This window comes from Carettochelys insculpta, chromosome 2, assembly GCF_033958435.1.
Source record: "Carettochelys insculpta isolate YL-2023 chromosome 2, ASM3395843v1, whole genome shotgun sequence".
NCBI classification, from domain to species: domain Eukaryota; kingdom Metazoa; phylum Chordata; order Testudines; family Carettochelyidae; genus Carettochelys; species Carettochelys insculpta.
Window position 1 is genome coordinate 266387857 of NC_134138.1, and position 26232 is coordinate 266414088.

Sequence of the window (26232 nt, forward strand, 5' to 3'; positions counted from 1 at the left end):
AATTGATAGAATGAATTTATTTGGCATCATACCTCGATTTTGCTGTTCCTTTCTCATGGCTCAGTTTTCCTCTAGGATTGTGTGACTTTTTTTCTTCTATTTAATATTTGTTCTGTAATTTTGCTAGGGTGTTAGAACTACTTCTTCATGGAGATGCACTTAGTTGTGTGTGCACTTTGCGTGTTGGAGCCAGAGTTTTTTGCCTTGTGGTACCCATGAAAAGCACTGCTCAGACCTCATAGCCCTAACCCCTCCACAGGCTGTATGCATTGCCTCAACTATTCTCAGTTTCTTATTCCTGCCCAGGACTGTAGTTGGAGCTATGTTGTTCTTAATCTCACAGTCTCTCTCTGTCTCTCTTTAGGGACTGCTCTAGTTCTATATAGGTAGTTAATACCATTGGCATTAGTGTTAAATTTAGTTAAGTATTCCTTGGTGATGCCCTTACCAGCATTCAACCATCATCTGGGGGAGTGATCCCCAATAATGATCCCCACATGGGGTGCTTGCTGTGCTGGGGTAAGATTCATGTCAGAGCAGTGTTTGATTTGTAAATCACTCAGAGCTTGGATTTGGGTGGCTACGGGCCTTAGAAACATGGACTTACACATATCTTACAGAACTGGAAGGGACCTTGAGAGGTCATTGAGTCCAGTCTCCCGCACTCACAACAGGTCCTAGTACCATCTCTGACAGATTTTCTTTTTCTAAAAACCTACCCCAAACCTTTGAAAGGCCTCCTCAAGGAGTGAGCTTACAACCCTGGGTTTACAAGGCCAATGCGCGAACCACTGATCTATCCCTCCTAACAGCAGGACAGATCCCTCACCGTCATCTAAAACCGTGGTATCCAATAGTAATTCAAGGATCACCACACTTGTGGCTGTGGTCCTTCCACAATAGCCACAGCCCCTTCCATTCCCCCAGACAGACTCCCCCAACCAGTGACTATAATGGTGACTCACTGGAACCACCATTGCTGCGGCCGTAGGATCTGGAGTTGCAGGAGCCGTGCACCTTGGGGCTAGGGCTGTGACAGGCCACAGCTACTGGGGCCACGGGGGCCATGACAGGCCGTGGCAGCCACGTAGCTCCAGGCCAGAGCCACAGGAGCCATACCGGGGCTGCAGGAGCCGTATGGCTCCAGAGCCAAACGAGCAACCCCAAGGCAAGAGGCACAGGAGGAGCCACCACTGCCACCACCACATGCTCGTCCCACCAAGTGGTGGGGCGCATGTGCAGCACAGGCAGAGGGCGCTCCACATACGCAGTTCTGAGGAGCTACATTTCATCACACTGCAGTGTCCTGTTCACCACATGTAGCAAATGGCCAACGTATTGGATGCTGCGGACCTAAAAGATCATCTATTCAAACAGGCCACAAAGCCTGCTTTGGCACTGAGGCCTAGGTTGGATCAGAGGTCACCCTTGGGTTCAGAAAGTGCTATGATGTCATGCTCTGGAGTTGGTGCCTTTCCAAGAAACTGGTGGCTCTCCAAGGACCTGCTCCCTGTTGGATGCACTGATGAAAAGGTCACATAAGACCAATCAAGATCATTCCTAGTCATGTGGAGCTTCTGCCTCCTCCAAGAAGATTGTAGACCAGCCAGTTGGGATGGAATAGGTCCTTCTAACTGCTCCTCAGTGCTACATAGGAAAGTTAGGAACTCCTTAATTCTTAACTCCGGTTCCAAACCGGGGACATCCCTTGAGTCCAGTACTGAGGCTTTGTCTACATTACAGCATAAAGTGGATTTTAAGGTGCTTAGCTTGATTTTACAATGTGACTGTCTTCACTGCAAATGCCATTAGATCGATTTTAAGAGGTGATAATATTGACTTTTTTGCCCTGCTGCTCCCATGTGGTGTAATGGCAACTTCGAATTTCAGAGGCCAAATTAATGCTAGTGTGGAAACAGTGTTGTTTTAAATCAGTTTTAAAGAGGTCTCCCACAATGCTCCAGAGGTATCCTACAATACCCCAAATGTGTTCATTCTGGCCGCTTTTGCCTCCAGTGCTCTCCAGGTGTTCAGGAAGTAGGTAACAGGAAGCCCAACAATTTGAATTAATTTTCTTTCTGGCCAGCGTGGCTGTCAGACCTCAGGAGTGATCGCATCTAGCCATGATTTCTCAGGGTAGCAAAAGAGCCCCAATGTGGAGCCATCTTCCAGGATCTCATTTCTGCGTGGATGGATGAATCTGTGCTGAGTAAACACCAGGGATGCTTGGCAGTGCTGGGTGAAAATCAAGCCCCGCCCCACCCCACATGGCTGCCAGACTGTGCGGACCAAGCCCTGTCCTACACCAGGTTTCAGTGCTTGACAGATCTTTCCTGCACAGGATTTAGCAGGAGAGGCCGAGAAATGTGTTTTCTCCACTTCACATTCTGCAGGGCTACCCTCTGCCCAAAGGTCCAATGTGGATGGCCGTCTAGCCCCCTCCCTGCTACCATATAGCTAGCTCCCACCCCACCACATGACTGCTGGGCTGTGCAGACCATGACTTTTAAAACAGTGACTTTTAAAAATAACCTTGTTACCAATTGTCTTTTACCTCCTTTGGGCCATTCTGGGAACACCCAACTGGTGTCATGCAGCCAGTCATACAACCTAGTTCAGAAATCACTGGGACAGAAGCAGAATGTGACTGGGGGACATACAGAATACTTACCCAAAGCGTGTAGCTCAGGGGAGGATGTTGTATGAGGGAATGGAGCTTGTGGGCTGTCTTTCTCCTTTCCCTCTCACACACAGGCTACATCTACACTACAGCAATCCGTTGACAGAAGTTACTGTCAGAAGAGATCTTCAGGCAAAACTTCTGTCAAAAGAGTGCAGCAACACACAAAAGCAGATCAAAAAATCAATCTACTCTGTCAACAGAGAGTGGCCAGACTACCCGGCCCCCCTCAACAGAACAGCAGACCGGAAGCACAGCAGGCGGCTGCCCAGTGACCGAAAGCCCTGTCTGTCAACAGCAGGCCCCCCTGGAACATCGACATGGCTTTTTTGTTAATGGATTCTGTCAAGAAAGGTATTGTGCCTTGTGGGGAGAGGCAGAAGGCTGTCAACAAAAGTGGAGAGTTTTGTCGACAGTGTGTCAACAGAATGCATTTTTAGTGTGGACGCTCTACGAGTTTTGTCAACAAAACACGTGTTTTGATGAAAAAAAACCTCTCGTGTAGCCATAACCACAGGTAGTTCAGCTAGGGATTCTTTACCAGAAGAGGAACAGGAATTTCTTAATTCTTTCCTCAACTTTTCTATCTTCTAATGCTTCCTTAACTTTTCCTTCTCTTCTTGAGCCACTACTACTTCTGATGGGGTAATGGCTCCTTCCAGCAGCCACTAGACACCAACACCCTCTGGGATTCCATACTGAGTCTTTCCTTCTCATGTAGTTGTATCTTCTTGTGAATAATATGAAGTCTTTCCCTAGAGCTTTCTTCACTTCTGTATGGTGACAGTTCACAAATCTCTCTCTCTCTAGTTCAAACCTGCATCTGACGAAGTGGGTCTTTGCCCACGAAAGCTTATGCTCGTACATTTCTGTTAGTCTATAAGGTGCCACAGGACCCCTCATTGCTTTTGCAGATCCAGACTAACACGGCAACCCCTCTGATACTAGTTCAAACTTGGCTCCTAAAGCCTCTCTCACTCTTCACTTGTATTTAATGTCAATTTAAAGTATTTTCTAAAAACTCTTTTGTAAAAGCTGCCTTTTTCCTTAATGTGGACAACTCAAAAATTTCTCTCATCAGGGAAAGAGACGGCTGAAAAATGGTCATTTGTTTTCAACAGCAGGGGGAATGAGGACAATACACTCTAGTGAAATAACGTCACTCACCCACAACCACTTGCAGGGCATTTCTTTCCCATAATGCACTGGCAAAAAACCCAAAATGCAATGGGACTGAAGGAACTGTGGGATAGGTGACCGCAATGCACTGCTGCAACTGTTGAACTTAGTCAGTTTAGCTGGGACACACTGAGTTGACTTTGTGTGCAGGTTTGGACACTCAACTTCGACTTTATAAAATCTAGTGGTAAAAAGTTGACTTGAATAAATTCAACTTTATTTCATAGTGTAGACATAGCCTGAGGGTGACACAGGCACCAGCTGTGTTGGTGCAGACAGCATATCAACTGACATATTTTGCCTTTACATCCCAACTTCTGTCTTGATCCAGGATTTCACCAGATTATATCATTTATAGTCCTGATGTATGGATGGACCACATAATCTTTGGTTCTGACAGCAATGCATTTTATCTTTCTCTAACATAGACTTTTGGTGCCAGACTGATCACAAGGGACCTTCTTGGCACTGGGAAGCTCCTCATTAATGCTGCATTTTGCTCCACTAGTGTTATCATGGCAACACTTTCTGCACTCCACATTGGCACCATCAGCTGCATTGGTATCGCTGATATCCTGGCACTGGGATGAATGGAAATACATGTTAGTGTCAGGGCTACAGTTAATGCTATCAGCACCAATCCCTCCCTTGTTTGGGGTGACAGATGAGTCAGATAATTTGTTCATGTGTGCAGGGCAGCCTCCTCCGTTATCTGTGAGATCCCAGGATTCTTCAGCATGGAGGTCAGGATCCTCCTCCCATTCTCCAGTGCTTGATCTACATTTTGGAGCTTTTAGAGGTGTCCCATCCAGCTCTGCCACTGTAGGAGTGAGATCTGGCCCTGGCATAGTTAACCACTTCCTGTTTCTCCCCATTCAATTCAGCAATGCTTGACTTTTTTTTCCTTCAGTGCCTGAAAACTTCAGCCCATAGCTAGATGTTTTGCTGTGTGCGAGCATTTGTTTCCTTGAGCATTCAGACATAGTTCCTGCAGGAGAATACCTATAAGTGGTTGGACATCCTGGAGTTGTCTCCTCAGAGGAGAGTGACCCTCTGTATTAACACTGCACTCCTGGATGCTCCAGTGCAATCTACTGCAAAACATTTACAGAAACACTGCTTTATACCAGGGCAAGGAGTTGAGGGCTTTAACACTCCCTAGCCCCAAATTCACTGATCATAACCTTGGTGCATGACAGAGTTTAGAAAGGCAGAGTTAAGTCCATCTCAAGGACAAGGATTCTAAGAAGATAGCCTTAATGGGTAGAAAGAACAGGTCTGGGGTTAGCACATTTCCTTGTAAACCCAGGGTTGAAGCTCAATCCTTAAGGGGCCTTTCAAGGGTCTGGAGTAGGTTAGATTAAAAAAAAAAAACTGCCAGGGATGGTGGTGGGTCCTGCTGTGAGTGCAGAGAACTAGACTTGATGACCTCGCAAGGCCCCTTCCAGCTCTATGCAATATGTTTATCTCCATGTTTCTTCTTCTTCTCATCTTTGCTAAAAATGCAGATTGCAAGCAAGCAGGAATTGTTGTCCAAATATGACTCTGTGAAGAGGGTGGCTGTGTGTAAATTTACAGTCCAGCTGCCTGAAGCTTTCAGAAAGGAATTTGGAGTCTTTATCACTGAAGGCTGATTGGTGGTCAAGACGTTGTTATAGTACATGCTAGATGTCATGGATACTTTGGCCAGAGCAATGGCCTTGACATAGCCTGTGTTCTTTGGGAATGTATACATTCGCACTGCAATAGCACCATCACAGTGTTCAGCAATAGCAACAGTACTACCCAAAATGTCACTTTGATTAGCCTTCCCATTCTCCAAAACAGCAGGACTACCCTATAAAACAGCATAGCCTTGTCTACACTAGCCCCAAACTTCGAAATGGCCACGCAGATGGCCATTTCGAAGTTTACTAATGAAGCGCTGAAATGCATATTCAGCGCTTCATTAGCATGCGGGCAGCCGCGGCACTTCGAAATTGATGCGGCTCGTCCCAACGGGGCTCCGTTTCAAAAGGACCCTGCTTACTTCGAAGTCCCCTTATTCCCATGAGCTGATGGGAATAAGGGGACTTCGAAGTAGGCGGGGTCCTTTCGAAAAGGAGCCCTGTCAGGACGAGCCGCGCGGCGGCGAGGCACGTCAATTTCGAAGTGCCGTGGCTGCCCGCATGCTAATGAAGTGCTGAATATGCATTTCAGCGCTTCATTAGTAAACTTGGAAATTTCGAAGTTTGGGGCTAGTGTAGACGCAGCCCATAAGTCCCAGAAGAGACAGCATTCCGGTTCTGGATTGAGCCAGTCAACATAACCTTGTTTTGTAACTTCCAGGACTTCATTTGTGTTACATGTCAGTCATGTAAGAGAAATACATAGCTGAATTTAGTCTTACTATAACTATGCTTATATGAAGTATGATGCAGATGTGAATTCCGCAACTCACCCTTTGTCCTCTCTACGTTGAAATCTAGTCTCTCAGTACACAGTGTGAAGGAACTGTGTGTGTGTGTTGTGGGGTTGGGGAGTGTCAAGGCAGCACAGCCTCATATAGCCAGAGGAGGGGGCTATGGCTATGAGGCACAAGCCCTGACTCTGTGAATACTGTGAGAAGTTCTCACACACCTAAGTGGAATAAATGTCTGCGTCATGTCTGAAGAACCAGTTACAGTAGCCAGCTGTTCTCATGAAAAAAGGCCAGGTTGTAACAGTAATGTAATTTGTACTGCCCAATTCAGCATATGATATAGTTATAGTAGGTTGGTGCGGAGCTAGTCTACAGAAACTAACCCACACCACACTGAACAGGGAAAAATGAAAGGAAATAATGAGAGAGACATCAGACACCAACGGGTGCTGAGCCCATAGTTCATGATGATGATGGTGAGTTCAACATAAAACTGCATCTAAAGGAAGAGCTGTTCACAATGATTTGCAAGCTGTATTTTTGCAGTTTAAGGCAAGAATACAGAAAACTATTTATCATCTATGCCAGAATTTCCCAAAGTGTGGGCCGCAGCCCAGTACCGGTACTTGGAAAAAAAATACCGATCCTTAGAAAATATGCAGTAATCCCCCAAGGTATGCAAGGGTTACGTTCCACGTAAGTTGGAAGGGCTTGGGGAATGGATTGGGGCACTGGGGTGAGGCTGGAGGGGGTTAAGCCAGGGGTGGATAAGAGCTGCAGAGGGGGTGGGAGGATGCAGTTGAGCTGGGGCATGCAGGAGGTTGGACCCAGGCAGGCGGGGGTCGAGCCCAGCCAGGGGGTTAGAGCCAGGGCCACCTGGGTGGTGAGTCAGGGGTTGGAACTGGAGCTCCGCACATGCATGTGCTGTGGGTTGGGAGCCCTGGGCACAGGTTGAAGCCAGAGCCCTGTGTGCCAGAGTGTGTGAGCTGGGGCCACGGGAAGTTGAGGGAGGGTTGAATGGGGTGAACCAGGGTGGGGGAGGGTTTCACTGGGGGCGGGGGGGTAGAGCTTCATGCACCTGCAGCAGCTGACAGCAGGAGCCCCACACGTGCTGGCGACTGACAGCCCAGCATGCACCAGGAGCGAGCTGGAGATGGCAGGGGTTGAGCCGGGCAGAGGTGGGATTGAACGGGGGTGAACTGTGGAGCGAGTGAGTTAAGTTGGCAGGACAGTTAGAGTCCCTGCACATGCTGGTGGTGGCTGACAGCCAGACCCTCATGTGCGGGGGTGCGGGTGAGCCGTGGCCGCAGGGGGCAGGGGTTGAGCCAGGCAGGGGAATTAGTTGAATGGGGGTGCACCAGGGTGGGGTGCTTGAGTGGTGGGGAGTGGGGCTGGAGTCCCGAGCATGCTGAGCCAGGAGGATGAGCGGTGGAGGGTGAGCTGGGGCCATGGGGGCAGGGGAGTTGTGGGGTATTGAGTGAAAATTTTTTCATTCATCTTTTTATATGTGTTTATATTTTGGGGCCACAAAAAAAGGTACTGAAAAAGACAGGTCCCAATTATATAAAGTTTGGGAAACCCTGATCTAGGCCGTTCTTTTATACAAGCTTAGGTATTCTGTACCAAACCTCTTCATGAAAGCACAGGATAAAGCCAACAGAACCTGAACTTGCCATTCCACTGTGTCACCCCCCTTTTAACAACTAGCCCAAATATGGAGCAGAGCTGGCAGCCAAAAAATGGAGTTCAGGCTGAGATCCACAAGAGAAAACTCAGTGAACTCTCAAGCATCTGTAGATGTCCGAGTCCCTGTCCTGCCTTTGTGACACTGCTGCATACTGTAATTCCACACCAAACATCTCAGGCCCTCTCTACAATGTTGCCTGTAACCACCTACGTCTTAATTGGGCTTGAAGGGAAACTGCTGTACTAAGTGGCCATGCCTATGATTCTTCCTCCCGAATACCTTGCCCAGGTGAAACAGGTTCTGTTTCAGCAGTAGTGAAAAAATTGCTGAATAAAGGAAGCGGAAATACATCATAATCAACTTTTTCCTGAACAAACCTTGCTCTCAACTCCCTCTGATATTTGGATCTTCCAGCTTTCTGCCTAAGCAGGAAGGGAGCATATATCTCTTTAAAAATGGAGCCTGTCTGCCTTTGGGAAAAAAAAAAGGCAGTCAGTTGGCAATTGGAAAGTCAGCTGCATTGGGGTGCTGACTCATAATGAGACTAGATACCATCTCAGCAGCAGCTTGGAAAAGTGTTTTCATTGTGTTGGTGCAGTGAACACAAAATATTTATTCTTTGAGCATATTCACAGCAGTGTTTTCAACTGGAACTAAGGGTCAGGTCATGTGTTTTTATGCTGGCAGTGAATTCTATAGTGCCAAAGATGTGCATAGTTCTTTATCGTTGTTAAAAGAAGACAAGGTCCCAGCCCTGTAGATCTCCCAATGTAATGTATAAAAATAAAGCAATGGCACAATAAGTAAAAACACCAAATCATAACGGTGGAAATATTGGGGAAGAGAGAGGTAATGACAACAAGAGGAGAGGGTCAGAATTCTCTGGAGAAAGGAGCTTTTAATTTGATTGCTTGAATATAGGGTCACAATCAGTGAAATAATTTTAAACTTCTTAACATTCAGATTAGAAGTTGGCTGACAGTGGGTCCATTTGTGGAAATCTAGAGATATTTGATTTCTCTATGTCCTATAACAGAAAAAGTTAAAATTCGTGATTTAAAGCTGTGTGTGCATGGCACTGTGCAGATAAATGATAAAATGGATCTCTTACTTGAGGAGTTTACTGTGCAAGGACCTGATTCTGTAAATGTTACTAGGTGTTGTACTTACGACACTTAGTATCAAAATAAGTACTGCTTCCACTGATGTTTGCAGGATAGGGTCCAAGTGTAGCGGTAATGCTACTACTGATGACAACACACGTTGTTGGGGCATTGAAGGCAAGGAGGCTGAAGGTTTCAGTAATATGTAGTTTTACTTGCTCTGACTTGCTATGTACTTTTTTTGTTGGTTCATTGTTTGGTTGTTGCATTTACAAAATGATTATGGCCCTGTTACAGGAAAACACTTAAACACATGCTTGCCTTTAGGCACTTGAATAGCCCTGTTTATTTCTAAAGAACTGCTCACATGATTGAAGTTAAGGGCTGTGGCCACATTTGGCCAAAACTTTGAAATGGCCATGCTAATGGTCAAATCGAAGAATTCTAATGAGGCGCTGCATTGAATATTCAGTGCCTCATTTGCATGCTGCCAGCCATGGCACTTGGAAGCACTGCTTTCGAACGTGCATGGCTCAGCTTGGTTACACGGAGGTCCTTTTCGAAAGGACCCCACACATTTTGAAATCTCCTTATTCCTCTCAGCTGACAGGAATAAGGGGATTTCAAAATGTTCAGGGTCCTTTCGAACAGGATCCCCGTGTAGCTGCGCCAAGCCACATGTGTTCAAAAGCGGCGCTTTTGAAGCACTGCACCCGGCAGCATGCAAATGCTAATGAGGCACTGAATATTCAATTCAGCATCTCATTAGTATTCTTCAATTTGGCCATTAGCATGGCTATTTCGAAGTTTTGGCCAAGTGTGGCCACAGCCAAGCGCATGCTTTAATTGCTATGCTGCATCAGCGCCTACATACATGTGTTTGTTAAAAGATTTAAAAATGACAAGGAGGGATACTGGGGATGAGGAGAGAAGATGACCACAGAAGTGAAGTTGAATAATAGGTGGTGGATTCAAGGAACACACAAGAAATGAGGAGTGAAGGAAAGAGAAAGGGAGATGAAATCAGGGAAGGAGATGTTAGTTTGACCACAATGACTCAGAAACAATTGGTGAAGTCAGACTCAATTACTGGACAGCCAAAACAGCAGTCAGCTGAAAAGGTACCACTCTGATGATCTTCTGTTGGTTGGGGCTCCTGGTTAAGTTGAGAGTTTGTTAAAATGTTAATAATACCATTGCCTCTGCACCTTGGCCAATTATGGCACTGGTCAATTATGAACGTGTCCAGCCCCTATGTTTTACACTATGACCTGAAACTTATCAAATCTGGGTCCTTCTTAATTCTGGAGGGAGCATTTCCAAACGTGTAAACCCTTCATTGAAAACACAGGCTACGTCTACATTACAGAGATCTTTTGAAGGAAGCTCTTCTGGTAGATCTCTTTCAAAAGAGCTGCTTTTGAAAGAATGCATCGACACACAAAAAAGTGGATCAAAAGAGTGATCTGCTCTTTCAAAAGAGAAAGTCCACACATCCCTGACTCTTTCAAAAGAATGGGCCAGGGATCGAAAATGAAGATTGTTCTTTTGCAAGAAGGGCCCTGCGGAGCATCTGTATGCATTTTCTTTCAAAAGAAGCTTTCAAAAAGCGGTGCTCTTCCTGAAATGGGAAACAAAGAAACTGTTTCTACACATGCCACTTTCCTCCGAAGGCGGCCCCCCGGGGGGTCTTCTGGAAGGAGAATTTTTGGGAAGAAGTGGCCTCCAGAAGAAGGACTTCCTTCCTGAAGACCCTTCCCCCCGGGGGCCGTGCTTCTACATGTTGTTTCGGAGTCTGGAAGAACGTTTTCTGGACTCCAAATCATGTGACCTTATGCTAATGAGTTGCTGGGAATTTGCATCCACACCTCATTAGCATATTTCGGGCTGTTTATGTGTAGAAACAGCCAGAGTGATTTCGAAAAGAGCACCATATTCTTTCGATTTATTGTTGAAAGAACACTTTTTGTATGTAGATGCTCCAGATGCTCTTTTGAAAGAGCCCTCTTCTTTCAAAAAATCTTTCAAAAGGACTACCTTGTGTAGACACAGCCAGTCTCACCTTTTGCAGTGTTTAACTTCAAAAAATAGACAGCAAGAACAACCAAGAGAATCTTAGCCACTGTGACTGTACAAAGGGAGAGCCGCACAAGCCAGTCACCTAACGGTTTCTCTCACCAGTTAGGGCTTTATAGATATGGATGTTACACTTTGAAGAAGGAATATCATTGCCCACTCTTTACGCCTTTCATCAGAGGCATCAGTGTTTGGTTGTTGCAGTCTTGTGGAAATGTGTTGCCTACAATGAACTTTTCAGTTAATAAGATAATGAAACCAAGAGATACAAAGTGAGCTAGGGTTGTCTAACAGTTAGAGCATTCACTTAATATCTGAGAGTTCTTTGGTTACAGATGTGTATTCCAATCAGCAGCTGCACATGTCTTTAGTACACGGAAACCAGAGGACTTTCTGTGGTGACATATGTGCTCGAACCTCCTCATGGCCTCTCCCAAGACTACATAAGGGCAGCACTGCCAGAAGCCATCTCAGTTCCTTCTTCATACCTGTGGCCTGAGTTAAAGTTCACTGTGTAGTTTACCTTGCAATTACTGTATCAGTGAGTTTTATCCCTGCCTTTTTTTTTTTTTTTTAAGAGAAGCAGTTAGTACCCAGAAGTTAACTCATTTCATGTCTTGGCATATCTTTGGTACCAGGCCATTCTTCTGACAGGGTAAGAATGGTACTTCATACTTCGGCACCAAAGTTGAAGTCCTTCCCAGCACTGAGAGTCAACATAAATTCCTCAACATCTTGTGGGGCATTTGCAGAATTAACTGCAATGTGGACTTCTGTACTCTTCTCAATGGGCTACAGCCAGATCAGAGCACTTAGTTATTCTGGTTTAGCTCCTCTGTTGTCTACTGATTATTCAGAGAGTTACTTATCATTTGGTTTTGAATCCTCCTGTACTTCACCATCAACTCCTAGGCATTAGTCTGTTAAGTCTTCCAGACTGTCTCCAGATGGAGAACATTGGTACCAAAAGCAAAACTTCACATAGTAGAGACAGGTGGATATGGTCCAGTGCCCACCTGCTCCCTATGTACATCCTCAGGAACTTTCTTTGAACCCTTCAGCAGTTCTCTGGTCTCCAAGGTCCTGATCATCAGCACACATGAGGGAAAGATCACCAGACCATTTGGCAAGTTGATTTCCACAGCCTCCCACATTTGGGGCACCTACAGATGTTGTTCCCACCAAGCCAAATCCCACAACAGGAGTACCCTTGTCTCCTCTTGCTTTGTCATCTTCCTGACTAGATGATTCCATGGCCCCAGATTCCTCCTGCCCTATTCTAAAACATTGTAAGTCCTTTCAAGCTCACCTAAGCGGAGTTTGTCTAAGAGAACACAGACAAGCTCTGGACATCCTTCAGCTGTCAGCACCTGGGAGGGTTGCCATTCCTGAAAATGAGGCTTTTTTGGACCAGTGGTGCCCATCACCCTGCTTAGCTTTTATGGGAAAGACAAATGTTACAACGTCCCCATCCAAAGATTTGAATGTATTTATTCCCACCTGGCCCCAGACTCCCTTGTGGTCACCATTACAGGTTCTGTTTTTTTCCTTTCTTCAGGAATGCTCAACTCCAGTCCCTGTCCCCACTTCACCTCTTCCCCCAAGGCCCCACCTCTCTTCTTCCCATGCCACTTCCCTCTTTTCCCACATAGTTCTTCTCCCTCCTTTAAGAGCACCCCATCCCCAGTCCTCCTGCACCTCCTGCACACTGTGGAACAAATGATCATGGCAGGCAGGAGCTGCTGATTGAGCAGGGAGGAGTTGATCAGTAGGGTTGCCAGTGGGTAGGAGGCACTGGTTGCCAGCATGTGTTAAGTATCCTCTAATTTTTTCCATGTATGCTCCAGCCCTGGTGCACCCGTACAGTGAACATTTATAGTCATGCCACCAGTGAGCGATTGCAACAAGCCAAGTGCCTCTTTGTCACAAAAATTCTAGTATAGCTCAGGACATCCAACAGATGAAATTTTACAAACATTTAAGGATTCAAGTGGAGTCTAATTAGAAGTCTAATATTAGGTCACTATGACAGTTCTTGAGGTACCTGACTATGAATTACCTTGTTAAACCCACCTGCCTTGAGTAAGAGGGAGACTTGTGTTTAACTGGGTCTCAGTTCCTTGACCACCACCGACTGTTAGTTACCCACTCTCCTCTTGACTATATCAGTCCTTATTTTGCCTTGGAAATCATCAATATATGTACTCCAGCCCAGAGACCCTCTGAAGCATTCTTTTATAGGGTTCAGCCTTATATCCACTGAAGACTCACCAAAATACTTGATGTGCTGTCTCAGAATATACAGCATACATACCAGCTTCTGTGTTTCAACTCCTACATCTGAGATATATGTATACTGAAAACAACACTAAGTAAATGATCAAAGATTCAAGAAATAGTAAGGATAATGGAATACATATAAAAATCATAACATGCTTTCTAGAGACTAGATTAACAAGCTAACAACTTGTATAAAGAAGTTTTATCTCACCCAAAGCATATTAATGCATTTTCTACTGAGGTGGGCGGAAATCCAATTTTCATGAATGTAAACACACTGTGTTTCTTCCCAGTTGATGGGTCAAGGGGCATGTTTTTGCCTTCTTTTAACTCCAAAGTTCATTGTCTATATTCTTATGATAATTCCTGTGGCAGTATCCTGCTGCCCTTTTGATTCATGCATCTGATGAAGTGACCTGCAGCTCACGAAAGCTTATGCCCAAATAAAATTATTAGTTTCTAATTTGTCACAGGACTTCTCATTTTTCCTGAAACGGACTATCCCTTGTTTACTTCATATGTAGATGTGTAGCCACTGTGTTATCTTACAGTGCTTCAGTTACATGGTGACAGAGATACAAGTAAATAAACATCTTTCATAAGACACACAAACATTTTTGCAGTGTTGGTGTAGTTGTGTTGGTCCCAGGATAATAGAGAGACAAGGTGAGTGAGAAAATCTCTTATTGGATCACCTTCTGTTGTGAGAGAGACCTGAAGAAGAGCTCTATATAGCTCAAAAGCTAGACTTGCCCCTCCTCTCAACCCCCAGTAAAAGATATTACTTCACCCTTTTGTCTCTCTAGAAAATCTGTCTGTCAACTCTGACTTGATACAGTCTTCAAAATACATTTTCAACATATGTACATAACTATGTAGTATCTTTACACACATTTCACAGTGATGATAATGACCAACAAGCATGATACTGGCTTTCATTTAAGCTCTCCTATGACATTCTTTGATGAATCACAATGTAGATATCAGGATATCCTTGTATCTCTCTTGCCTGTTTGCAATGAGTTTTTTTTGAGTCATGGTAACGTTCTTATATTTGTAGACTTGTATAATGTGTAGCATCATTGAGTTCAGGTTGGGATCCACAAGAGAAAACTGTGAACCTTAAGAAGGAACCTCTACCTCTGTCCCCACAAGTATATATACTCTAGAAATCATCACAAAAAGCATTATGTTTTTGTTACTTATTGGTTGGAAGAGCTGTTCCAAGATGCCAAGTTTTTCTGGCCTGAAATGGAACTCTTGGTTAATTCAGTGACATGATGCTATGAGGACATTCTACCTTTATGTATGATAGTAACTCAAGAGTCCTGTAGTTTGCCTTGTGTTCCCATTGAAGTCAATGGCAAAACTCCCAGTGACTTCAGGAGGAGGATCAGTTCTCTGAGATTTTCAATAATAGAATTGTATGGAAAATATAGTCAAAAGACTTCAGAATAGTATATTCTCCATTTCATATAGGTTCCTCATGCCTGACTCTGAGCTTGTTGTTCACTTAGGATGATGATAGTTTCTTTAATTATTCACAATAGGCTAAATTCTTTATTTCATCCCTGCAAACCACTGAAACTAGTAGAATCCACCAACGTTAGTTGAATGCACAATATAACTGTACTGTTTTAATATATTAACTGCTTAAATTAATACTATGTTGTTAAGGATGAGGAAGGCAGAACAGCTGCAGCTGGGAGACTATTTAATGCTGGTAAACTGCGAAAGCATTACAAAATGAATCTATATTCTCCATCCAATCAATCCTACTTGGAATTGCTGGTGGATACACAGTCCCAGTTATGCATCCTGGCAAATGGAGAAAAAACCCTTTCAGGGTAGCCTTCCTTTAGAGAAAAATTATTTATAATGTACTATTTCTAAGATGTTCATCAACCATAGCCTCTAATTGTCAAATACAGTAATTAAGATTGGTATCACATTATCTATGTCAGACTTTATTGTTAATGCTTTTTTATTTTCCCCTTTCCAAAGTCCTTGAACATTTTGTTTCCCAGTGTTTCTGTATATGCCTGAGATTTCCTTGTCACTGGTTACAGTGGAAGCAGATGGGTTTTCTGTTATGCTCTCAAGTCATTTGAGCTTGACCTTAAATTTCTCTCTTCTGAAAGGCCAGCATTTCTGAAACATTTGAAAGCTGAATCACCCTTCAGGGAAATTAACCAAATTGTGTTCCTCTTCAGGCCTGAAATAAATCGTTAAATACATCTTAGCTTACACAAACAAGAAGCCCTGTGGCACCTTATAGACTAACAGATATTCTGGAGCATAAGCTTTCGTGGGCAAAGACCATCTTCATTAGATGCATGAGTGTGGGGCGGGGTTCAGAAGAGGATTTAAAGAAGGAGGGGTCTCAGTAAAGGGGAGGGCCAGAGCTGACAAAGTCTGTTCAGTCAGCGTGGAAATGGCTGTAAAAGAATAAATGGACATAAATCAGACATCAGGAATGGTAACATACAAAGAGCTGTAGGGGAACACTTCAATCTCCCTGGACACTCAGTAACAAATTTAAAAGTAGCAGTTCTACAACAAAAAAATTTCAAAAATAAAATGGATAGAAAAATCTCCAAGCTGCAATTCATTTGCAAATTTGACTCCATCAACCAAGGATTAAACAGAGACTGGGAGTGATTAGCCCATTATAAAAGCACTTTCTCTGCTCTTGATGTTCACATCTCCACATTAGAATCTGACAGTGGGCCACATCCCCCCGACTGGTCTGATTTGTTTTCTCCTCTCTTGATTTGGGCTTGTTTAGTTTACAGAAGAGAGGACTTAGAGGTGATTTAATAGCAGCCTTCAACTTCCTGAAGGGGAGCTCTAAAAAGGAGGGTGAGAAACTGTTCTCAGTGGTGTCGGATGGCAGAACAAGGAGTAATGGTCAGAAGTTGAAGAGGGAAGGGTCTAGGTTAGATATTAGGAAAAACTACTTCACCAGGCGGGTGGTGAAGCACTGGAATGCGTTGCCTAGAGAGGTGGTGGATTCTCCATCTCTTGAGGTTTTTAAGTCCCAGCTGGACAAGGTCCTGGCTGGGATGACTTGGTAGGGGTTGATCCTGCTTGAAGCAGGGGGCTGGACTAGATGACCTCCTGAGGTCCCTTCCAGCCCTATGATTCTGTGATTCTGTGATGTATACTACCGATAATGGGCCATTTCCACCCTGACTGAATAGACCTTGTCAGATCTAGCCTTCTCCTTTACCGAGACCCCCCCTCTTTAAATCCTCCTTTGAAACCCCCTCCCATGCATCTGACGAAGTGGATCTTTGCCCACGAAATTTTATGCTCCAAAATATCTGGTAGTCTATAAGGTGCCACAGGACTTCTTGTTGTTATTGAAGATACAGACTAACATAGCTACCTCTCTGATACTTAACTTACACATTTTCTGTGCCCTCACACCAGCTAAATTTTTTTGCCCCCTGCACTTTCTGTTCTACACATTATTCTACATAGATTCTCATATTGTGTTCATCACTATAGTATCTCAGTGCTTTCTGGGAAAGTGAATCAAACAATGCATGTCTTGTGTTTGTTTTTCTTATCCTCTTTCCAGGGGAAGACTCATGGGCAGTGGAGGGTCTCGTATTGGTGGAGTTTCTCAAAAAAAAAAAAAGAAAAAAGAATCTGTTGCTATGACTTTATTAGAGGCAACAATCCCAAACAAATGTGCCTCAAACTTAGAGCAGAAAGAGGTGAGGGAAGTTTGTGATGGCCATTAATTCTTGGTGTAACATAGGTAGGTCATTTCAGTTTTGGGCTTTCACAGGTAGTGTCCTCCAGCTTGATTAGCGGTGTTCCAGAAGAGCACAGCTGTCTCAATGAGTCAGAATGGAGATGTCCAATCCATTGAGGACCTTTAAGATTAATCCAAGATGCTGTTCTCAACTGATGTGTACAATAATCTTAGTGATTTGTTCTGCTGTGTTCTGTACAAACTGTAATGTCTGATTGGTTACCACCTTCGCGCACACACACAGTAGATAGTAATAATTGTAGCATCTATGTCGTGTCTACACTAGCCAAAAACTTCGAAATGGCCATGCAAATGGCCATTTCGAAGTTTTCTAATGAAGCGCTGAAATACATATTCAGCACCTCATTAGCATGCGGGCGGCCGCAGCACTTTGAAATTCCTCTGAGCAGATGGGAATAAGGGGACTTCGAAGTAGCTGGGGTCCTTTCAAAAAGGAGCCCTGTCTGGACGAGCCACATCAATTTTGAAGTGCTGCAGCCGCCCTCATGCTAATGAGGCACTGAATATGTATTTCAGCACTTCATTAGTAAACTTCAAAATTGCTATTTGCATGGCCATTTCAAACTTTTTGGCTAGTGTAGACGTAGCCCTAATGTTTCAAAAGCCCTTTAAGACTATGGAAAGTTTTATTACATTCTCTCTAGATAGGGAAAGAAAAGCAGCTGAGTGCATTATTTTGGATGAGATAGTCCCTTCCTTACTAATTTCTTTGGAGCTGGAGCTAAGTGTCACTGCTTCATGGTTCTTGAACTGAGGTCCATGGTTAGGGTTTTCAATCAGTGGTCACGTCCTGCTCCTATGAAGTGGCTTGTTACTAACCAAACGAGTGGAGAGACATACAATCAGGCACGCCTCTCCCAGCTCTGACTGGAGAAACACCAGGATCTCTGATAGACCACAGTTTCCTATATAAACTCAGAAAGACGGAAAGTTGTCCACGCATCTGGGTTCTACCTGCTCATTATATGGAACCCTGGCTTCTCCCTTGACTCCTGGCTACTGCTTCCCTGCCTTGTTTCTGCTTTCCTGATCTGTTCCGGGTTCTTGATCCTTGCCCCTAGTCTCAGACTCTGATTCTAGGCTCAACTCATGATTCTGATTCTGGTTATGATCCTTGGTTCTACTCCCAGTTCTAATCTCTGCCCCAATCACTAGACCCAGCACTTTAATCCCAGTCCCAACAGTTTGTGCAGGTCATTTCTCTAAAAGGGTAACATAAGGAAGGAACATGAATGGGGCCATTGGCCAGCCTTAGCTCCAAAAAGAACCAGTACTGGCTGAGTGGGCAGTCTGTCTCCAAGCTGCCAACCAGGCACAACAGATTAAATTGCACAATTGCTGAGAACCAACTTTTGCAGGAGCAGAGAAGCTAGCACTGCACTGAGAATATAATGTTGTAGACATGATCTGCAGCATCCATCCCAAGTAGTGTCCCTTGGTATCCTTGCCACAATGGTTTGATGGTAATCATCAGCGTTTCCAGAAATGTGTGCCCTCAGCTCTTACTTTGTTCCCAGACAAACACTTCTGACCATGCCAAAATAGACCTGGAAATTAGTATACAATTTGGGAAAGCACTGGATAAGTCCAGCCCTTTCCAAGAAGGCAACATCCTGAAACTGTCAAACTGGGACTGTATTCTTCAGTTGAAATCAATATATAAGACCCTACCAAATTTTCAGTTTGAGAAATGGCCATGGACTATGCAATCTGCTTTTTTTGTGAAATCTGGATTTTTGTATATTGACACACACAGATTCTTTATTGCTGTTTTGTGCAAAACTACCCATTCATCTTGTCTCTGGGGTTTTATGGTGCTGAGGAGCTTGTGTCTAGTCCTTTGTACTCAGGCAGATTGCACCTTTTAATTGAAATGTGTGTGCCCAAAATATCACTTGACTATAACACACAGTTCCCGTTTTTATATGGGGAAGAAGGGTAAGGATACGCATTGTAGTGCTAACCTCAAAATTAATACATCCAGTGTGCTAGGCTGCTAATAAACTTTGAATATCAGTTCTACACAGTTCACACTGTAGCAAACAACAAATTGGAGCTTTTGTGTCTAATTCAGCAAGCAGATCTAACCCTTATTCTTTTCTGACCACTTTAGTCTTTATGTATTTCTGGTGCAAGACCAATTAATTCAGAAACAACGAATAACAATGTTTTAAATTAAATCTGCTAAAACAAATTGCTACCTACTAAGAATATTTAGGCTTATTATATGACTAAAAAAAACTAAAATATGCATTGTTGCATTCTGAAGAGAGTATCTTTTAAATACTCCAGTTGTGTAAGATTATAATTGTAGCACAAAACTTTAGCAAATGGTGGGAAAATTACCATTTGTAACTATTTGTGCATTCAAGATGGTTGTGCCTTGATTTGCATGTAGATGGGAATTCCTTCTTGTGGCTCTCCAATATATTAAGCTTCTGAAAGCAAGGGATATTTTTTCTTCTTTGAAGTACTTGCAGGGACATTAAACTTTACTGTTAAACTATCAGTTGTACAACTGGCTTCCCAAGCATAACGGTAACACTAATGTCATTGCTTTTTCTGCTCAGGAAAACGTGACTAGTGGAAATGCTTTAAGACAGACATATTTAATGCATGTTTGGGAATGCACTTTTTTTAAAATGAAGGACAGCTAAGACTTTTCTTACAATACTTTAGTAAATCTGTTTCATGCAGACTTGTAGTTTGCAACAAAGATTTTCTGAGTCTTTACCCAATCACTGCAAAATAATATGTAACCTTTTGTATTACTCAAACACACCTTGCTTTAGAGTATTTTAATTTAACATGAAATCTGGTTCTCCAGCAAAAAGGAAAACAAAAATATGTTTATATGTAGAAAGTGATTTCTCACTCTTCTGTAGGAATTAGAGTATCCTGTTAGAAATTTATGTACTAAGCCTAATTTTTTTTGCTTCTAGATATACACAAAACTTTATATAAATTGCATTAAACAGTGAGGGCTTAGCTAAAATGGAGCTCAAAGCCAACACTACCTCATAGTGTTGTTTGCAGAGAAGAACAGAAGAAGTGAGCTCTTGCCAAATCTTCCCTTGGTTTTATTTCAACTCTTTTTAATATAAATGTGTTGGCCGATGTGAACACCGGGTGCACATGTAATACATTTACCTATTTTAATAGTCAACTCAGTTTTGTAATATAGACGTGCTGCATTCAGTTCAAAATCTGTAATCCACAAAATATCAAATATTCTCTGTTGGAAGTCCTTATGAGACTTGACAACCACTAGAATAATCACCTGAGGTGAAATCCTAGTACCATTAACATCAATGGAATTTTGGCTACTGACTCCAGTGATTTCAAGATAAAGAGGAAAAGCTGTACCACGAAAACTACTCATTGCAGCAATCTGACACAAACTAGATTGTTTTCTACCTTTTAAGGGTATTTTTAGATTCACAGACTTGAATGGCATTATTACAGTTTTATACTACTGTAAACGGTATCAGAATCTGCTCTCTTTGCTCTGGGGCCGTGAGTAAATTGTTCCTCCCTATTCAAAAAAGCAAGTAAGTACCTGTTTAACTTCAGGCTTGTGCTTAAGCATGCATTTAAGTTGAATGTACTTAAATGTCTTCCATATGGATGGATTTAAAAATGTGTTAATGCTTAGCTGCATTGTGGCCTGGGTGTACTGTTATCCATATTCCCTCTGGATTATCAACTGAAAACTTAGTCTGTGATTCTGAAATCAAATCTGAATAAATGTATCATTACACTCAACCAGCATCCCATGGAAGAAGAGATGATGGAGCTAGTTCTTCATGTCAAGTTCCCATTTGTTCGTTGTAAGCACACTGGGATCCTTCCATCTGTGCAGCAGTCTCCTGCCACCTGAGAAAAGTATCTGATGTCCAGTTTTAATAAATTATCCATCAACTCTTGAAAAGCAGTTTATTTAAGTAAAAGGATTAGTTCTGATTTTTAAATTGTTAGGTCCTCTCGGTATATTTATTGGCTACATGCTAATGGCTGAAAGAATATGGATTTGAGTAGAAATGTCTATTATGATTTTTTAAAATGTAACAGCTATTTTCTGTGTGACTAGGGAACGTGATCGGGATGGGGATAGGGAACGTGGGAAATAATATATGGGCAAGATCAGATGTTAAACAATCGCATATAAAAAAAAATCCAACGCGTCTGTGAAAGGTGGACATATAAATAGTGGTAGTTTTTTAATGTGCTTTTACACTAATGCTAGGAGTCTGTCTAATAAGATGGGTGAACTGGAGTACCTCATATCAAAGGAGGAAGTTGACATAATAGGCATCTCAGAAACATGGTGGAATGAGGACAAGCAGTGGGACACTATCATACCGGGATATAAATTATATCGGAAAGACAGAACAGGTCGTGCGGGTGGCGGAGTGGTACTATATGTGAAGGATAATATAGAATCAAATGAAGTAAAAATCCTAAAGGAATCAAAATGTTCCATAGAATCATTATGGATAACAATTCATTCCTCTAATATGAATATGGCATTAGGAATATATTACCGACCACCTAACCAGGACAGTGATGGTGATGCTGAAATGTTAAGGGAGATTAGAGAGGCTATCAAAATAAAAAACACAGTAATAATAGGAGATTTCAATTATCCCCATATTGATTGGGTGCATGTCACCTCAGGACGGGATTCAGAGATTAAATTTCTTGATGCCTTAAATGACTGCTTCTTGGAGCAGCTAGTACAGGAACCCACAAGGGGAGAGTCAATTCTCGATCTAGTCTTGACTGGAACGCAGGATCTGGTCCAAGAGGTAACTGTTACTGGACCGCTTGGAAATAGTGACCACAATATAATAACTTTTAATATTCCTGTGTTGGGAAGAACACCGCAGCGGTCAAACACTCTGGCATTTAATTTCAAAAAGGGGAATTACACTAAAATGAGGAAGCTAGTTAAACAGAAACTAAAAGGTAGAGTAATTAAACTAAAATCCCTGGAAGCTGCATGGAAACTGTTTAAAGACACCACACTAGAGGCCCAACTTAAATGTATACCCCAAATAAAAAAACACAGTAAGAGACCTAACAAAGAACCACCATGGCTAACCAGCCATGTTAAAAAGGCAGTGAGAGAGAAAAGGGCAGCTTTTAAAAAGTGGAAGTCAAATCCTAGTGAGGAAAATAGAAAGGAACATAAACACTCCCAAATTAAGTGTCATAATGTAGTAAGAAAAGCCAAAAAAGATTTTGAGGAACAGCTAGCCAAAAATTCAAAAAATGATAGTAAAATGTTTTTTAAATACATTAGAAGCAGGAAGCCCGCTAAAAAAGCAGTGGGGCCCTTGGACAATAAAGATATAAAAGGAGTGATCAAGGAAGACAGTGCCATTGCGGAGTGATTAAATGATTTCTTTGCTTCAGTCTTCACGGCTGAGGATGTTACAGAGGTTCCTAAATCTGAGCCAGCCTTTTTAGGTGACAAATCTGAGGAACTCACTCAGATTGAAGTGACATTAGAGGAGGTTTTGGAGTTAATTGATAAGCTGAATAGTAACAAGTCTCCAGGACCAGACGGCATTCACCCAAGGGTTCTGAAAGAACTCAAATGTGAAATTGCGGAGTTATTAACAGTGGTTTGTAACCTATCCTTTAAATCCACTTTGGTACCAAATGACTGGAAGACGGCCAATATAACACCAATATTTAAAAAAGGCTCTAGAGGAGACCCTGGCAATTATAGACCGATAAGTTTAACATCAGTACCAGGCAAATTAGTAGAAACACTAGTAAAGAATAAAATTGCAAGGCACGTAGAAGAGCACGAATTTTTGGGCAAAAGTCAGCATGGTTTCTGCAGAGGGAAGTCGTGTCTAACTAATCTATTAGAATTCTTTGAAGGGGTTAATAAACATGCGGACAAGGGGCACCCAGTGGACGTAATATACCTAGATTTCCAGAAAGCCTTTGACACGGTCCCACACCAAAGGCTTTTATGTAAATTAGGTGGTCATGGGATAGGAGGAAAGATCCTTTCATGGATCAGGAATTGGTTAAAAGACAGAAAACAAAGGGTGGGAATAAATGGTAAATTTTCACAATGGAGGAGGGTAACTAGTGGTGTTCCCCAGGGGTCAGTCCTGGGACCGATCCTGTTCAACTTGTTCATCAATGATCTAGAAAATGAGGTAAGCAGTGAGGTGGCAAAGTTTGCAGATGACACCAAGTTGTTCAGGACAGTCAAAACCAAAAGGGATTGTGAAGAACTACAAAAAGATCTCAGCAAACTGAGTGATTGGGCAGCAAAATGGCAAATGAAATTTAATGTGGGTAAGTGTAAGGTAATGCATGTTGGAAAAAATAACCCAAATTACACGTACTACATGATGGGGTCAAATTTAGCTACGACAGATCAGGAAAGGGATCTTGGAGTTATAGTGGATAGTTCTCTGAAGACATCCACGCAGTGTGCAGCGGCAGTTAGTAAAGCAAATAGGATGTTAGGAATTATTAAAAAAGGGATTGATGATAACACAAAAGATATCATACTTCCCCTATATAAAACTATGGTACGCCCACATCTTGAGTACTGCGTGCAGATGTGGTCTCCTCACCTCAAAAAAGATATATTGGCATTAGAAAAGGTTCAGAAAAGGGCGACTAAGATGATTAGGGGCTTGGAACGGGTCCCATATGGGGAGAGGCTAGAGAGACTGGGACTTTTCAGTTTGGAAAAGAGGCGATTGAGGGGCGATATGATAGAGGTATATAAAATCATGAATGGTATGGAGAAAGTGAATATAGAAAAATTATTTACCTTTTCCCATAATACAAGAACTAGGGGACACCAAATGAAATTGATGGGTAGTAGGTTCAAAACTAATAAAAGGAAATTTTTCTTCACACAGCGCACAGTCAACCTGTGGAACTCCTTGCCCGAGGAGGCTGTGAAGGCCAGGACTCTATTAGGGTTTAAAAAAGAGCTTGATAAATTTTTGCAGGTTAGGTCCATAAATGGCTATTAGCCAGGGATAAAGTATGGTGCCCTAGCCTTCAGAACAAGGGCAGGAGATGGATGGCAGGAGATAAATCACTTGATCATTGTCTTCTGTTCTCCTTCTCTGGGGCACCTGGCATTGGCCACCATCGGCAGATGGGATGCTGGGCTGGATGGACCTTTGGTCTGACCCAATATGGCCATTCTTATGTTCTTATGTTCTTATGACTATTAAAATGTTTAAGAGCAGAAAACATAAGACTGTAAATAGTATTAGTACATTTTAATGAATTAATATGGAGAGATGGGTCCTTTCTTACTAGTAATGATGAAACAATTCTTCTATTATTCCATTATAAGGCTGATGTTCAGCCTTTTATATTGTGGAAAAATAAACCCATAACAAACCAGTTTAAATTTGACAGGCTGCATCTTATTTTGAAAGACAATTTTAAATTGTTTTTCAAAACAATTTTTTGAAGTTTTTTTTTGGGGGGGTTCACATTTTGGACTGGTTTTGCTTTAAAAAATCTTTTAAATTCTTATATATCTATATATGTATATACTGACAATTAAGGGGTCAGCCTTATTCCAAAATGGTAATACTTACATGAAGGCCGAGAAAATCTGGAAGGCTCCAATGGGCCAGGATGATAATGAATGTGGAAGGATAGTTGGTAGAGAGGAGGTTGTGAATACATTAACTTTCATTTCCACCCTTTAACTTTTAAGGTTTTTTTTTTTTAATACATATGGGCTACGTCTGTAGTAGCCGGCTACTTCGAAGTAGCTGGCAGAACATCGAAATAGCACGCGTCGCATCTACACGTGCCGTGCGCTACTTCAACGTTCAAATCGAAGTTAAGCGGCGAGACATCAAAATCGCTGTTCCCATCAGAAGATAGGAATGGCGCCCTACTTCGACGTTGAATATCGAATTAGGGTGTGTGTAGACGATCCGTGTCCCGCTACTTCGAAATAGCGGGGTCCTCCATGGTGGCAATCAGCTGAGGGGTTGAGACGCTCTGTCCAGCCCCTGCGGGGCTCTATGATCTCTGCACTCAGTGGCTCTTAAAGCTGCAGGGACCCAGAAACCCCGTAGCAGGAAGCTGGCAGCGTGTGCGCAGCAGCCCTGCCACGCGGTGTCCCTGCACAGCCAGATAGACACCATCATGGCAGCCAGCCAGCCTCCAGAGCACCCCCAGAGCTCCCGCTCTGACCCATCCCAGGGATCCCAGGCCTCCAGCCAGCGGGTTAGGAAGCAGGGCCCCTCCTGGACTGACCCTGAACTCTGAGACCTGCTGGGGCTCTGGGGGGAGGAGGAGGTGCTGCACGTCATGGGGAGCAAGCAGCGGAACGCAGAGGCGTTCACCCGGCTGGCCAAGGGACTGGCTGCCCGGGGTCACTCTGCCCACACTCCTGACCACGTCAGGAGTAAAGTCAAGGAGTTGCGGCAGGGTTACGCCCGGGCCCGGGACTCAGCCAGCCAGTCTGGGGCTGCCCCTGCCGCTTGCCCCTATTACCGGGAGCTCAGGGCTATCCTGGGCCCCCGGGGCACCTCCTCCCCTCCAGCCACCCTTGACACCACGGCCGACGAGCCCCAGCCGGCCTAGGAGACAGGGTGAGGTCCAGAGGCCAGCCCTGCCCCCCCAGGGCTAAAGCCGGGACCCTCCACCTCAGCCACTGAGTGGTCCAGCGAGGAGGGGGAGCTCGTGATGGACATCCGGTCCCACAGCTCCAGCCGGGTGTCCGCTGCATGGGCATCTCCAGAGCCTGGCAGTGCACCGTCAGGTACATACCCCACAGGGCACAGACCCCCTGAGCATGGGGTGGAGGCACCACTTGACCGGGGGCCCCACACATCCCCACAACACCCCAGCCTGACATGGCCCGGGCAATCCACAGCACAGGGACGGTGCCACAGCCACCAGTGCCCAGCAGCACCTCCACCCATGGACAGGGCCGTGCCCCAGCCCCGGTGGGAGGGGAGAGAGGCGGACCACTGGAGGGGGCCACCCACAGGATCACTGCATGCACCAATGGGGGAT

At 43.7% G+C, this 26232-nt stretch overlaps 1 protein-coding gene across 10 annotated transcripts in view; it reads left to right on the forward strand.

Moving 5' to 3' along the window:
* Window positions 1-26232, forward strand: part of PRKAG2 (protein kinase AMP-activated non-catalytic subunit gamma 2) — a 401630-nt gene that overhangs the window by 274860 nt on the left and 100538 nt on the right. The gene's annotated exons all lie outside the window — the stretch shown is intronic.